The sequence below is a fragment of the Sphaeramia orbicularis genome, chromosome 17 (genome assembly GCF_902148855.1).
Source record: "Sphaeramia orbicularis chromosome 17, fSphaOr1.1, whole genome shotgun sequence".
In the NCBI taxonomy this organism is placed as follows: domain Eukaryota; kingdom Metazoa; phylum Chordata; class Actinopteri; order Kurtiformes; family Apogonidae; genus Sphaeramia; species Sphaeramia orbicularis.
This window is the reverse complement of record NC_043973.1, coordinates 34,561,001-34,574,735: the sequence shown is the minus strand read 5'-3', so window position 1 is coordinate 34,574,735 and position 13,735 is coordinate 34,561,001.

Below are 13,735 nucleotides of genomic sequence, written 5' to 3'. Positions count from 1 at the left end.
AAAGAACAACAGAAACCAATCAAACAGTTTCTCTTATTGGACACATTTTCATCAATATGTTAAAAAAGCTCTGACTTCTTCACTAAGATAAGAACACTGACTACTAAGAACGACTATTTACCCTAAAAAACGTCCTCATGACTTTAACACTGTCCATTTGTGACAAAACTTTTACATCAATCATCCTATTCTTATTTAATGTCAAGTGTTGTAAATTATATTTGACATACATTCTACTGTTCTCTGCTTCACTAAATCAATGCTTAACCTCACAATACCTGAAAAACTATCACTAAAACTTATGAGAACTGCATTAAATCATTTAATTCCTCAGAGAAAACAAATGCTTCTCACTTCATGGATGTTTGCTTTGTTGCACTGTTGCAATTTTTTTCTTTTAGTGGACTTATTTTTATAATATCTTTTTTAAAAAAGGACTTCTTGGTTAAGATGAGAACACTGAGCATTAAGTAGCATCTATTTAACCTCAAAACGTCTCTGTGACTTCAGTATACTCAGCCTTTTTCATTTATAACAGCTTTCATGTCACACCTGCTCTCAGTTTAGCTAAAAAAAACTGCTCTCCTAAAGACCAGGACTGTTGTAAATCATATTAACCCATAAAGACCTGGTGCTACTGTCATGGTAGTTCTTAAATTAATTAATTAATACAATTTTTTCTCTACATTTAACATTTCTTAAGTGATTTGTCACAATTTACTATATTTTCCAGGTATTTTCCAATATTTAATGTACTGATCATGTAGATGTCCATAAAGCTCAGATTAAAGTTGAAGGTTATCATATCACAAACAGAGAAAACTGCAGAAAAACTGACTTTTTTTGTAAAATATATCATTAACTGAATTTAGAACAAGCATGTCCATCTACTGTCACTGATCCAACTCCATGGGTTTTACTGGTGAATCAATGTTGTAGAAGATGACGGTGTTTTCCATGGTAACTACAAAGCCTCTGCCTCTGAACGTCCAAATGGGTGGGTCTCGTGACCAATATTTATTATTTATTTTTTCTCTATATTAACATTTCTTAAGTGATTTGTCACCATTGACTACAAAATAATCATCTATATTTTGCATTTTTTCAGTCAAAATCATGTATTTTCCCACATTTAATGTACTGATCATGTAGATGTTCATAAAAGCTCAGATTAAAGTTGAGGGTTATTACATCAGAAACAGAGAAAAGTAAAGAAAAAGTGACTTATTCAACAAAATAAATTATTAATTGAACTTAAAAACAAGTGTCTCCATCCACTGTCATTGATCCAACTCCATGGGTTTTACTGCTGAATCAATGTTGTAGAAGATGACGGTGTTTGCATGGTAACTACGGAGCCTCTGAACGTCCAAATGGGTCATATCTGTCGTGGTAGTTCTTAAATAAATAAATAAATAAATAAATATTTCTCTATATTTAATATTTCTTAAGTGATTTGTCACCATTTACTATAAAATAATCATCCATATTTTGCATGTTTTCAGTCAAAATCATGTATTTTCCGATATTTAATGTACTGATCATGTAGATGTTCATAAAAGCTCAGATTAAAGTTGAAGGTTATTACATCAGAAACAGAGAAAACTGCAGAAAAACTGACTTTTTTAGTAAAATATATCATTAACTGAATTTAAAACAAGTGTGTCCATCCACTGTCATTGATCCAACTCCATGGGTTTTACTGGTGAATCAGTGTTGTAGAAGATGTCGGTGTTTCCATGGTAACTACGGAGCCTCTGAACGTCCAAATGGTCATATCTGATGACCATGAAAAGATGAAGAACCGTATTTTACACTAATTATTGACATGTAATGATAGGATTAGTGGATCAACAGGTATTAAACAATTTAGATCTGTAGATGGTTTTGGACGCTGGTGGATGTTTGAGTTTTTATGGATTAAATATCATTTTACCATTCGCTGCTTCTGTAAATCAATACATGACTTGTAATACTCGACTAAATAAACTAAAATCAGTCATTTACCTCGAAATAAAACCAAAACTATTGTGTGTATATTGTTGTGTAATTTGCATTTACTTGGGTTTGATGTATCCTGTCAGTGAGAAATGAGCCATGTCCCTGTAGTTTGCGTTGCCTTTTAGCTTCAGTGAAAGCAGGGAGGTCATGTTGATGCCCAGTTTGACGGGTTAAACCGGACAGAGAAGGCAACAGCAGCTCTTCTGTCATTAACACAGCTCTGTGATTCAGCTGAACCTCCTGACCCTGAGGACGCAGAGGACGGAGAGAAAAGACAGCGAGGAAGAAAGTACGAGTGAAGGAGAAAATGAGTCAGACAAAGTATGGACTCTGCTGTGACTGCCTGTTTCACTGAGGGTTGAAAAAAGTTCCACTGAAGTCTTTGTTACTATATATGTTAGAGCCATTTTTTGTGCTTCAGTTAAAAACTCATATTTATATTATATTTCATGCATTATTAATAATTTATCTATTATATGAATGTGAGTAATAATAGTACAAGTTTTGATATCATTGTGTGATGCAGTCCTATTGGCTGCTAGGATTACACTGGTCAACAACAAATTTATTGTTTAAGGTTTTTGAGCTGATTTAGGATAATTTTGGTGTGCTGAATCCAAAAATCACATTAATTTTGCTCAATCTGGTCAACTTTCTGAACTATGCTACATATTGGCTTTTTAACATTTTTGCTTACATTTATGGGCATTTTCACATCATACGATATAAAATTCTTTCATATTTCTTGCAATAAACGAGTTCTGAAGATTTTACTTTTGCCAATTTATGATTAATGTCTTTTTTAATATTACAGGTGAATGAAATGGCTTCAAATAGAAGATCTTGCAAAAATAAGCCTGATGTATTCTGCTACATCTGCGGTGAATACACCATTATTCCTAACAGGAATCCTGTTAGAAAATGATTTTTTTCTCTTAAAACCTATTTTGGGTGAGAACTATATAAAAAATCAACTGATAAAGTCACAAAAATGTAATCAATTTTGTGAGAAGATCAAATTTTTCAAAATCAAATTAGCAAAAAAACCTGACCTGATTGAGAAAAACAGATGTCATTTTTGGATTTAGCGGTGCAAAATGGTCCTAATTCAGTTGAAAAAACCTAGACAACTTGCAAAAAACATTTTTTTGTAACCCAGTGTAATAAAAACGTAAAGAAAGAGAAGTGGAACCGGAAGCCTGAAGCCTGGAGCATCACAGTCTTTCATTTCATTTCATTTCATTTTATTCATTCATTCCAATCTAAATGATTGGAAAGGAGCAGGATGAAGAAAACTTATAATACCTGCTCCTTTCTTGAAACATCTGCTTACATCAGATACATTGCCATTACAGTTATTACAGTAAACAGATTACATAATAGTCAATGCAAATAAAATAAATCCAACATCCATAAGTTGAATTATGTCATTTCATGCTTTTATAAAGCTTCTCTATTCTTTCCTTATACAAACTCTTAAACTGATAAATATTTGTACAGCTCTTCTCTTCCACTGCCAAATAATTCCACATTCTGACACCCACAACACAAATACACATTTTCTTCACATTAGTCCGAACCCTTTGCTGTTTAAATTAAACCTCCTTCTATGCTCTTCATCCTGTGATCCCAAAACAAATTATCTCTGCAAATTTGCAGCAAAAGTCCATTTCTCGCTCTAAACACAATCAGTAATGTCCTTAATTCAGCCAATTCTTTAAACTTAAACAATCCTTATTTAATAAATAACTCATTTGTATGTCCCCTGAAATTATCATTATACATAATTCTGATTGCTCTTTTCTGTAATAGACTGTTTTGACTGTCATGAAATTAATTTAGAAATTCATCTTTTTTTTGTTTGTATCAATCTACGTTTTAAGTAAAGACCCCAAACAGAAAAGTTGGATTCCAGAGCCTTTGTTTACTGATACGTGTCGCGTACCGAAGAACTCCGAGGTTCATGGCTAGTGAGTTATACGCCTCACTCACAATATAAAAGTAGAAGTATCTGCACTTTTTTTGCACTATTTTTCTGACTAATTACAGTTTAACACAAACATCTGCACTTTATAATCCTTAGATTTCCAGTCTTCCTCCCACCAACAGCCAAATATCTCTAAGTCAGGGGTTTTAAACATTCAGTCCGTGGTCCAAAACCGGCCTGCTAAAGGGTCACATGCAAAAATAACACTGAAGATATTAACAGTCAACGGTGTAAAACTCATTTTAGTTCAGGGGCCAAATACAGTCCAATTTGATCTCAAGTGGGTCAGACCAATAAAATACTATCATAATAACCTGTAAATAATGACAACGCCCAAATGTTTCTCTTTGCTTTAGAGCAAGGGTGTCACACATGCGTCCCAGGGTCCAAATGCGTCCCCCCAAAGGTTCCTGGGATGAATTTGCAAAAAGTATAAATTCCACAGTCCAGGCTGTGGAACTCATTTTAGTGTCGGTTCCACATCCAGACCAATCTGATCTACAGTCAAATAATAACAGTAGAAGAACCCACACAAAGAATGACTGCAGATTTACTACTGGGAAAAAAAAAATATTACATTATGTCTGTAAATAATGACAACTACAAATGTTTGTCTTTGTTTTAGTGCAAAAAATAACATTAAATTATGAAATATTTCCATTTCCAAACTCTCCTGTACCAATAAAATGTGAATAACCTGAACAAATGTGACCAACCTGAAATATCTGTATTAAATTCAGTCCAATTTGAACTCTTTTCTTCCTGTTCCTCAGTGTTTAGTGTCTTTGTAGATCTGATCCAGAATGCACATGGACAAATGAGAAGTTACTACTCAAAAATCACCCAAATTCACCCAAAAATGACCATAAAACCACCCAAAAATTACTCAAAAACCATCTAAAATCACCCAAAAAAACGCCTTAAAACCACATAAAAACCACCCAAAAAAATCACCCAAAAAACACCTAAAAATCACATAAAAATCATCCAAAAAAACCCACCTAAAATCACACAAGAACCACATAAAACCACATAAAAACAACCTACAAATCACCCAAAACCACATAAAATAACCCCAAAACCACATAAAAATCACCCAAAAAAACACCTAAAAATCACCTTAAAACCACCCAAAAAATCACCCAAAAAACACCTAAAAACCACCCAAAAAATACCTAACATTAGGCCTATAAATAATGACAACTTCAAATTTTGGTGCAAAAAAATAACATTATTATTATTCACATCTTTTGTTTGGATACTTTAAAAAGTAAGCATTTTCATAATTTTATGGGGGTTTTTTTTTTCACGAAAACACAGACATAAACTGTCAGTTGTCATTATTTCTCGGTTCTTCTCTTCTTATTTGACTGGTCGGTCCACTGCAGATCAGATCAGACTGAATGTGGAACCCGAAAGAACAGGAGGTTTGAGAACTCTGCTTAAGTGTAAAAAAAAAAAAAAAAAAAAAAAAAGCAAATTACAGGAAAATGTTTACATTTACAAACTATCCTTTCACAAAAAATGGGACTAACCTGAATAAATATGAACCTGAATGTCTTAAGAGAAGTAGGTGCAACTTTAACATTATTTTGTTGATGTTTGTTCATTTTTGTGACACTTGTCTATTTCTGTTCATTTTTTTCATGTTTCTCCAAGTTGTTTTTGTACGTTTTATACTCATGTTTATTTTGTTCATATTTATATTTTTTTGTTTCTTTCTTTCTTTCTTTTCATTCCTTTCATGTTTCTCAAATTTTAGGCCATTTTTGTCATTATCGTGAATTATCATGTTATTATTTTACTGCTGCTGCCCACTTCAGATCATATTGGGCTGTGAAAAAAAAATGTGAACATGAATAAATATGAAAAGCATGAAATGTTTCAGAGAATAAGTATAATTTTACCAGTATAATGCCTGTTACTAAACGTTTTGTGTCTTTTTAGATCCGCTGTGATCTGTAAGTTATAATGAACATGTGTAAATGATAACCTGAGGCAGAATATTGTTAAAATTGCACTTGTTTTCTTAAGGAATTTTAGGTTGTTGTGTTATTCATAGTTTTTAAAAGGATATGTTATAGATGTAAATATGTTCATAATATAATTTTATTTTTCCACTGTTATTATTTAGCTGGTCTGACCCCCTTGAGGTTCATATGGGCTGAATGCGGCACCTAAACTAATATGAGTTTGACGCCCCTGCTCTAAGTGACCAAAACTCCTGAAAGAAACACCAATTTGCTAAGTTAAAGTACATATAACAGTTCAATTATCTTCAATTTTGGCTGGTTTAAATAAGCATTTCTACTTAATTTCTACATAAAAGTTAATCTAGAAGAAAGGATTACACAGTACTTCATATATGTACTTGAAATACTCCCGTACCTTCAGCAGTTTTACAGCCAGTTGGGCCATGCTCAGAGACAGCTGGTTGATGTCACTGTGGAGGTCTTCACAGGTAAAAGCACTGAGTTCATTCCCAAACACCTTCACACTGACCCCAACACCTGGGACTGTTCTCCTCGGCCCGTCTCCTCCCAAACAACTGAACGAGACAAAGAAGTCGCCATCTGATCTTCACCATCACCTTCTCAGCACAGACGTATATGTGTTAACATTGTTTTCACTGGTTTCACACATTTTTTTTGAAAGATTTCTCACAGACCTCACATAAAGAACCAAAACTCACCTGTGTGGAAAAGAAAACATGTTTTCACAGGTGAAATAAATGTATCTGTATGAACTCTTCAGCAAATCAGTCTGCACACTGCAAAAATCTAAATCTGACTAAGTGTATTTTTCTCATTTCTAGTCCAAATATCTCATCACACTGAAGATAAGACATAACGATGGCCAAAATACAAAACCTCCTATCTGAAAAAATCATTTTTTTCAGAGAACAAAAAAACGTGGATCCTGGAGGATTCTGTTGGTTTCTGTAAATTGGCTTCAGTCTGGTTTGAACCAACTCTATATGTAAAGTGTCATGAGAGAACTTTTGTTATGATTTGGTGCTATATGAATAAAATTTGATTGATTAATTAATGGTTTAGTTTTATTATAGTATGGCCTTTGTTGTTGTTGTCAGGTGACCTTCATGTCATAAGAAAGGGCAGGATTATCTCGCAGACGAACTGAAAATGTGGAGTCATCCTTGTTCTCACCATTTAATGTGAAAACTCAAAATCTAAAATTTGCAGAGAGGAGGTTTTGTTTTTTGGCTATCGATAATCACCTAAAGAGAAACTTTTCGGTGAGATATAAGAACTTATTTTTAGACAATAGATCTTGAAAATCTTATTTCAAGAAATCTTACCAAGATAATTTTCACTTGTTCCATTGGCAGATTTTTTTTGCTTGAATTAAGCAAAAAAAATTGTGAATTAAGTCTTGAATTTTAAGTGTGATGAGATATTTTGACTAGAAATGAGAAAAACACATTTGGTTTAAATATAGATTTTTGCAGTGCGTCTGCAGTAGTGGAAAAAAAATCTTAGCCCCACCCCTTGTTTTCTTCAGTTTCTTGTTCATTTTAATGCCTGGTCCAACTAAAGGTCCATTTGTTTGGACAAATATAATGAGAACAACAAAAAAAATCTCATAGTTTAATTTCAGAGATGATATCTATCCATTTAACATGTTTTCTTGATAAAAAACCAAAATCCCTTTAGTTCTTACATCAGTATCTGTGTCACTGTACTGATACTAAAACAGCGCTTTTATTCATTCCATGTTTTTCTTTTCTGTCTGTTTTAGTCACATGACACACACAGGAGTTGTTTTTGATGACTTTTGATGGTTTAATCATTTTTGCAACAACTGTCTAAAAAAGGTCTGCATGTGTATTTTTCTTTTCTTTCTTACCAATATTTCCACCTGTATTTCCCTTTGTGAGCTTTTATATTCATGTAATTTTTATTTACATATTTGACATAACTGAATTTATATAGAAACAAGATGGAACAAGACACATATTTTTTGGTGAAATTCTGTTCTTTCTATTCTTTGGTGAAGAAAGAATTCAGTACAAATATTCACTATTATGAATAATATTTTTGTGGGTGATTTTTTTTTCTTTATATGTGACTTTTCCTAAGTGATTTCTGACCGTTTATTAAACAATATTACCTGTGTGTGAAAAACAGCTGATTTTTAAGTTACTGACTATGTAGATGTTCATTAATACTCAGAGTAAATCCAAAGGTTATTATATCAAAACAGAGAAAACTAAAGAAAAGATGACTTTCAGCAAAAATATATTATTAACTGGACATAAAACAAGTGTCTACAACCACTGACATTTGTCAGACTACAGCAGTTTTACTGAAGATGACGGAGTTTCCATGTTCATTACGGAGCCTCTAAATCAAGGGTATCAAACATGCGGCCCCGGGGCCAGAACCGAAGGTTCCAGTCCGGCCCCGCGGGATGAATTTGCAAAGAGCAAAAATTACACTTAAGATATGAACAATCAAGGATGTCGAACTCATTTTAGTTCAGGTTCCACATACAGAACCATGTGATCTCAATTAAAATAACAGATTAATAGCCTATAAATAATGACTCCAAATGTTCTTAGTTTATTGTGAAAAACATAATTTTACATTACACCTATAAATAATGACAACTCCCTATTTTTCTCTTTGTTTTAGTGTAAAAACTTACATTAAATGATGAAAATATTAACATTTACAAACTATCCTTTAACAATAAATGTGAAAAACCTCAAATTTTGAAAGTGAAATATTAACATTATTCTTCCTTTTATTAAATCTTTTGTGCCTTTGTAGATCCAATCCATAATACGCATGTAATAAATGGTAAGTTGAGGTGTAATACTGTTAAAATTGCACTTATTTTTCTCAAGAAATTTCTGTTTTTCAGGTTATTCACATCATTTTTGTTTGGATATTTTTTTTGTTTGTTTGGATAGTTTCTAAATGTGAATATTACCATAATTTCATTTTATTTGCCACTAAAACAAAGAGAAATTTGGAGTCGTCATTATTTACAGGTTATTATGCTACGTTTTACTGGTCCGGCACACTGGAGATCAATTTGGGCTGAATGTGGCCCCTGAAAGAAATGAGTTGAACCCCTACTCTAAATGTCCACATGGGTCATAATTTATGCTGCTGGAAAGCTTTTTAAATTGCTTTTATCTGAATTATTTAACTGTATTGATAAGATTAGTGGTGGAAAAGTCAGGGTACACACATTTATATCAGTAGCTGTTCTTGGTGCTGGTGAATGTGTAGGTTGTTGAGGGTGAAATGGTGTCATAGAGGTGCAGAACAATTATGACTCTGAACTGATAGATTATAGTGTATTGTCAGAGTTTTCTTATTTTGGTAATTTACTTATGTTTATCACTATGTTCCAAGTACACTGACTTAGACTGAAAAGCCTAAAAGACAAATTATGGGCTACTAGTATTTACTCCTTAACCTGAAAAACTTCCTAACACAACTTGACAGCACAAACCCATTCTGTTGATCCTGTTTCCATTTGACAAAGCTGTCATCATGTCAATGTGCCCCATTATCAGCGCATCGTCCCTAAAACACAGGAGGGGTGCCAACAGCACTGGCAGATAACTCACCATCGCTCTGGCCTTGTTCAGATAATTGTTTGGTGCTAGATAAACACATTTCTTTTTTTCTGTCGTCTGTTTTTCCTGTCGTCCCCTTTGACTCTTGTTTGGATTCTCCATTAGACGGAGGTGTCTGCTGAGCGAAATGTGCTTGAGGAGCGGTTCGGCATTTTCCACACGGAGGTCCACCTACGGTTGAGTCAGGAAAGAAATGTGACTTTTTTTAACTTTAACCTTTTCATGCACAGTGGTCACTCCAGTGGTCACTGCAGTGGTCAGTTCTTCTCCAGCTGTTCTCTTGTATATTCATGGGTTTTATTGTTTTAGTTCCATATCAGCCAAACACAGTGGACACTAATGCACCATCCCATAATACACTGATATTCAGACCATTACTGTAACTTACTGTTCTTGATAAACCTGATCTGCACTAACGTGTTTGAGTGTAAATCAATTGCTAATTGCTATTGATTGATTTGATTTTGATTGATTGATGTATTATTTCAATATGAATGTCAAACAGAAGAAAATAAATAAACAAAACACTTAAACATAAGACATATAATACATATTCAAAAAGGAGTGAGAGGAAGTACAACTTATAAACTCCACCCCTTCTCCTTATATAATTAATAACAATAATAACCTTCCTAGTCTAATCATATCTATACTATATACCATAATATGACTGATACTATTATTATTAGACTGTAATTAACAGTTTTCTGGAAAAAAAAAAAGTGTTTTTTTGGGGGGGGGGGGTTTTGCATATCCTCCTGAAACCCAGTAATGCATTTTGTCCTCTATAGGGGACAAAAGTTTGACAGCTTTACTTTAAAAATACTGTCCATTGCAAAGGACATTCCATTAAAAAATCAATAAACAAATAAAATAATTTAAAAATGAATCTGAAAAAACTGTTGCATTATTCAGTTTCCAATCAAGACAATTTTTTAATGTAAAAAAGCTAAAATTGTCAATTTCCTGGGTCTCAGGAGGATTTTATCTCCATGAAATGAGTAATAACTAATATTAGACTATGATCAAATGTGAGAAAACAGTAGCAATTTAGCAATTAGCTGCATTAAAAATGTTTTTATTTCATAGTTTTTCACACAGTATATCACGTTCTGATGATGATTTTTTAAATTAATGTTTCTTTGCTTCAAAACTTAAATGCATGGTGTCCCAGTTGAATAGACATTTTGGTAACTTCCCAAAAAATAGGTTTATAAAAAAAATTAAAAAATCAGTTGCATTGTTTTTTTATGCCTAAAGAGGAATAAAAACACTCCAGAAAAAAGAATTGACTAAGGTTCTCATAATTCATGCATGAAAGGGTTAAGAAAAACTTAGAAATTTCCAATCCTAGAGGTCAAACATCCACCAGACTCACTTCCAGAAGGTTGTGCGCCCTTCCGTGAAAATACAGCGTCAGGTTGGCAGAAGCAGATCTCGGCAGAAATGATTTGGGGGAGAAAACTAAAGACGTTTCCACATTTATGATTCCGATGTCTGAAACAAGCAGAAAAAAACAAGACTGTTGGTTAATTGTTGGATACATACTGTAGTATTAAATGGAGCACTAAATATGACCATCTTTTGACTGAATTAGTACAATAACACAAAAGTGGGATGAAGTCACACAATTCAGACTGCCATTATAACATTATAACAATCTAAATCTGACTAAGTGTATTTTTCTCATTTCTAGTCCAAATATCTCATCACACTGAAGATAAGACATAACGATGGCCAAAATACAAAACCTCCTATCTGAAAAAATCATTTTTTTCAGAGAACAAAAAAACGTGGATCCTGGAGGATTCTGTTGGTTTCTGTAAATGGCTTCAGTCTGGTTTGAACCAACTCTATATGTAAAGTGTCATGAGAGAACTTTTGTTATGATTTGGTGCTATATGAATAAAATTTGATTGATTAATTAATGGTTTAGTTTTATTATAGTATGGCCTTTGTTGTTGTTGTCAGGTGACCTTCATGTCATAAGAAAGGGCAGGATTATCTCGCAGATCGACTGAAAATGTGGAGTCATCCTTGTTCTCACCATTTAATGTGAAAACTCAAAATCTGAAAATTTGCAAAGAGGAGGTTTTGTTTTTTGGCTATCGATAATCACCTAAAGAGAAACTTTTCGGTGAGATATAAGAACTTATTTTTAGACAATAGATCTGAAAATCTTATTTCAAGAAATCTTACCAAGATAATTTTCACTTGTTCCATTGGCAGATTTTTTTTGCTTGAATTAAGCAAAAAAATTGTGAATTAAGTCTTGAATTTTAAGTGTGATGAGATATTTTGACTAGAGATGAGAAAAACACATTTGGTAAAATATAGATTTTTGCAGTGCATCTGCAGTTGTGGAAAAAAAATTCTTAGCCCACCCCTTGTTTTCTTCAGTTTCTTGTTCATTTTAATGCCTGGTCCAACTAAAGGTCCATTTGTTTGGACAAATATAATGAGAACAACAAAAAAAATCTCATAGTTTAATTTCAGAGATGATATCTATCCATTTAACATGTTTTTTTTGATAAAAACCAAAATCCCTTTAGTTCTTACATCAGTATCTGTGTCACCTGTACTGACAAAAACAGCGCTTTATTCATTCCATGTTTTCTTTTCTGTCTGTTTTAGTCACATGACACACACAGGAGTTGTTTTGATGACTTTTGATGGTCTAATCATTTTTGCAACAATTGTATAAAAAAGGTCTGCATGTGTATTTTTCTTTTCTTTCTTACAATATTTCCACCTGTATTTCCCTTTGCCATTATAACAGGCCGCCTAGGTTGTCTTAATATTTTCTTTGCAATAAAAGTGTCAGAAAATGCCTTTATTGCCAATTCTTTTGCATCTTTGTTTTCAGGAAGAACTTAACTTTCAAAATCTGGCCATTAATTATTATTATTATAAATAATAAATACTTAAAACTGTGTGTTTAGTAAAAAGAAAAAAAAACAGACTTGAAGTTTTTAGCATATGTATCATTAGAAACAACTGTAAATGTCCATAATGAAACTTTCTGAGATTACAAAACTAAACTTTCAACTATTTACATCTGCTCTAACATGCTTTTTGGTCTTGAATATTCAGTATTCATATTATGGCTTCATATTTTGTGTTATTTCCAGGTGTTTTTTAGCCTCTGTGGAGGTCTCTGAAACAGTTACTTTCTACTTGTAATAGAGTCCCACACTGCTGCCGTAAGTGTTAAAAAGTGTCAAAAAGCTCAGGATCTCAGCTTTCTGATGTCATTGAATTCTGTGGATAGAGTGAACGCTTCAGGAGTTTCAGTAATCTGAATACTGTAAAGGGCAAATGCAGCACCAGAGAGACTGTTGTTGTTAAAGGGTTAAGTGTCGAATCTTAACCTTTAAGGCTCATGAGTGTTCTACATTTCAGTGGTGAAATTCAAGAAACTGTCTAAAAGCAAAGCAAGACAAAGCAAGTCATAGAAACGTCTAATTCTATATGAAAAACCATCAATTACAAGGTTCCCAAATGAACAAGAAAATACATGTGGCCTTGAAATTAAAATAAAATGCTCCAAAGTGAAAACAGGGGTAACTGTTTCTGTGTTTCATATAAAAACTTGTTGCATCAAAGTTAAAATAAACTGAAAAGTGACCTAAAACTATTTTTACTGCAGTACTCATTAATTTTAGAGCATTATAATTTCCTCAAGTATTTATTTTATATTCATATTATTTACTGAATATTTCACTACAGTTGTGTGACAGTTGCAGCCGAGCACTTTGGCCCAATAAATTTAATCAAAATGTTTTTTTGTGTCCAGGAGGAGACCTCGGGGAAGACCCAGGACACGTTGGAGAGACTATGTCTCTCGGCTGGCCTGGGAACGCCTCGGGGTCCCCCTGGAAGAGCTGGAGGAGGAGTCTGGGGAGAGGGAGGTCTGGGCGTCCCTGCTTAGACTGTTACCCCCGCGACCCGGCCCCAGATAAAATGGAAGATAATGGATGGATGGTTTTTTTTGTGTTGCAGACAGTGTACAGTTTTAATTGATTGTTTCTTGGTAATATGAACTCTAAACAAACACAATTCTAAAACACACTTTCTTTGCTGTAGCCTAGATGCCACATATGACCAGAAACCCTTTCACAGTTAATACATTA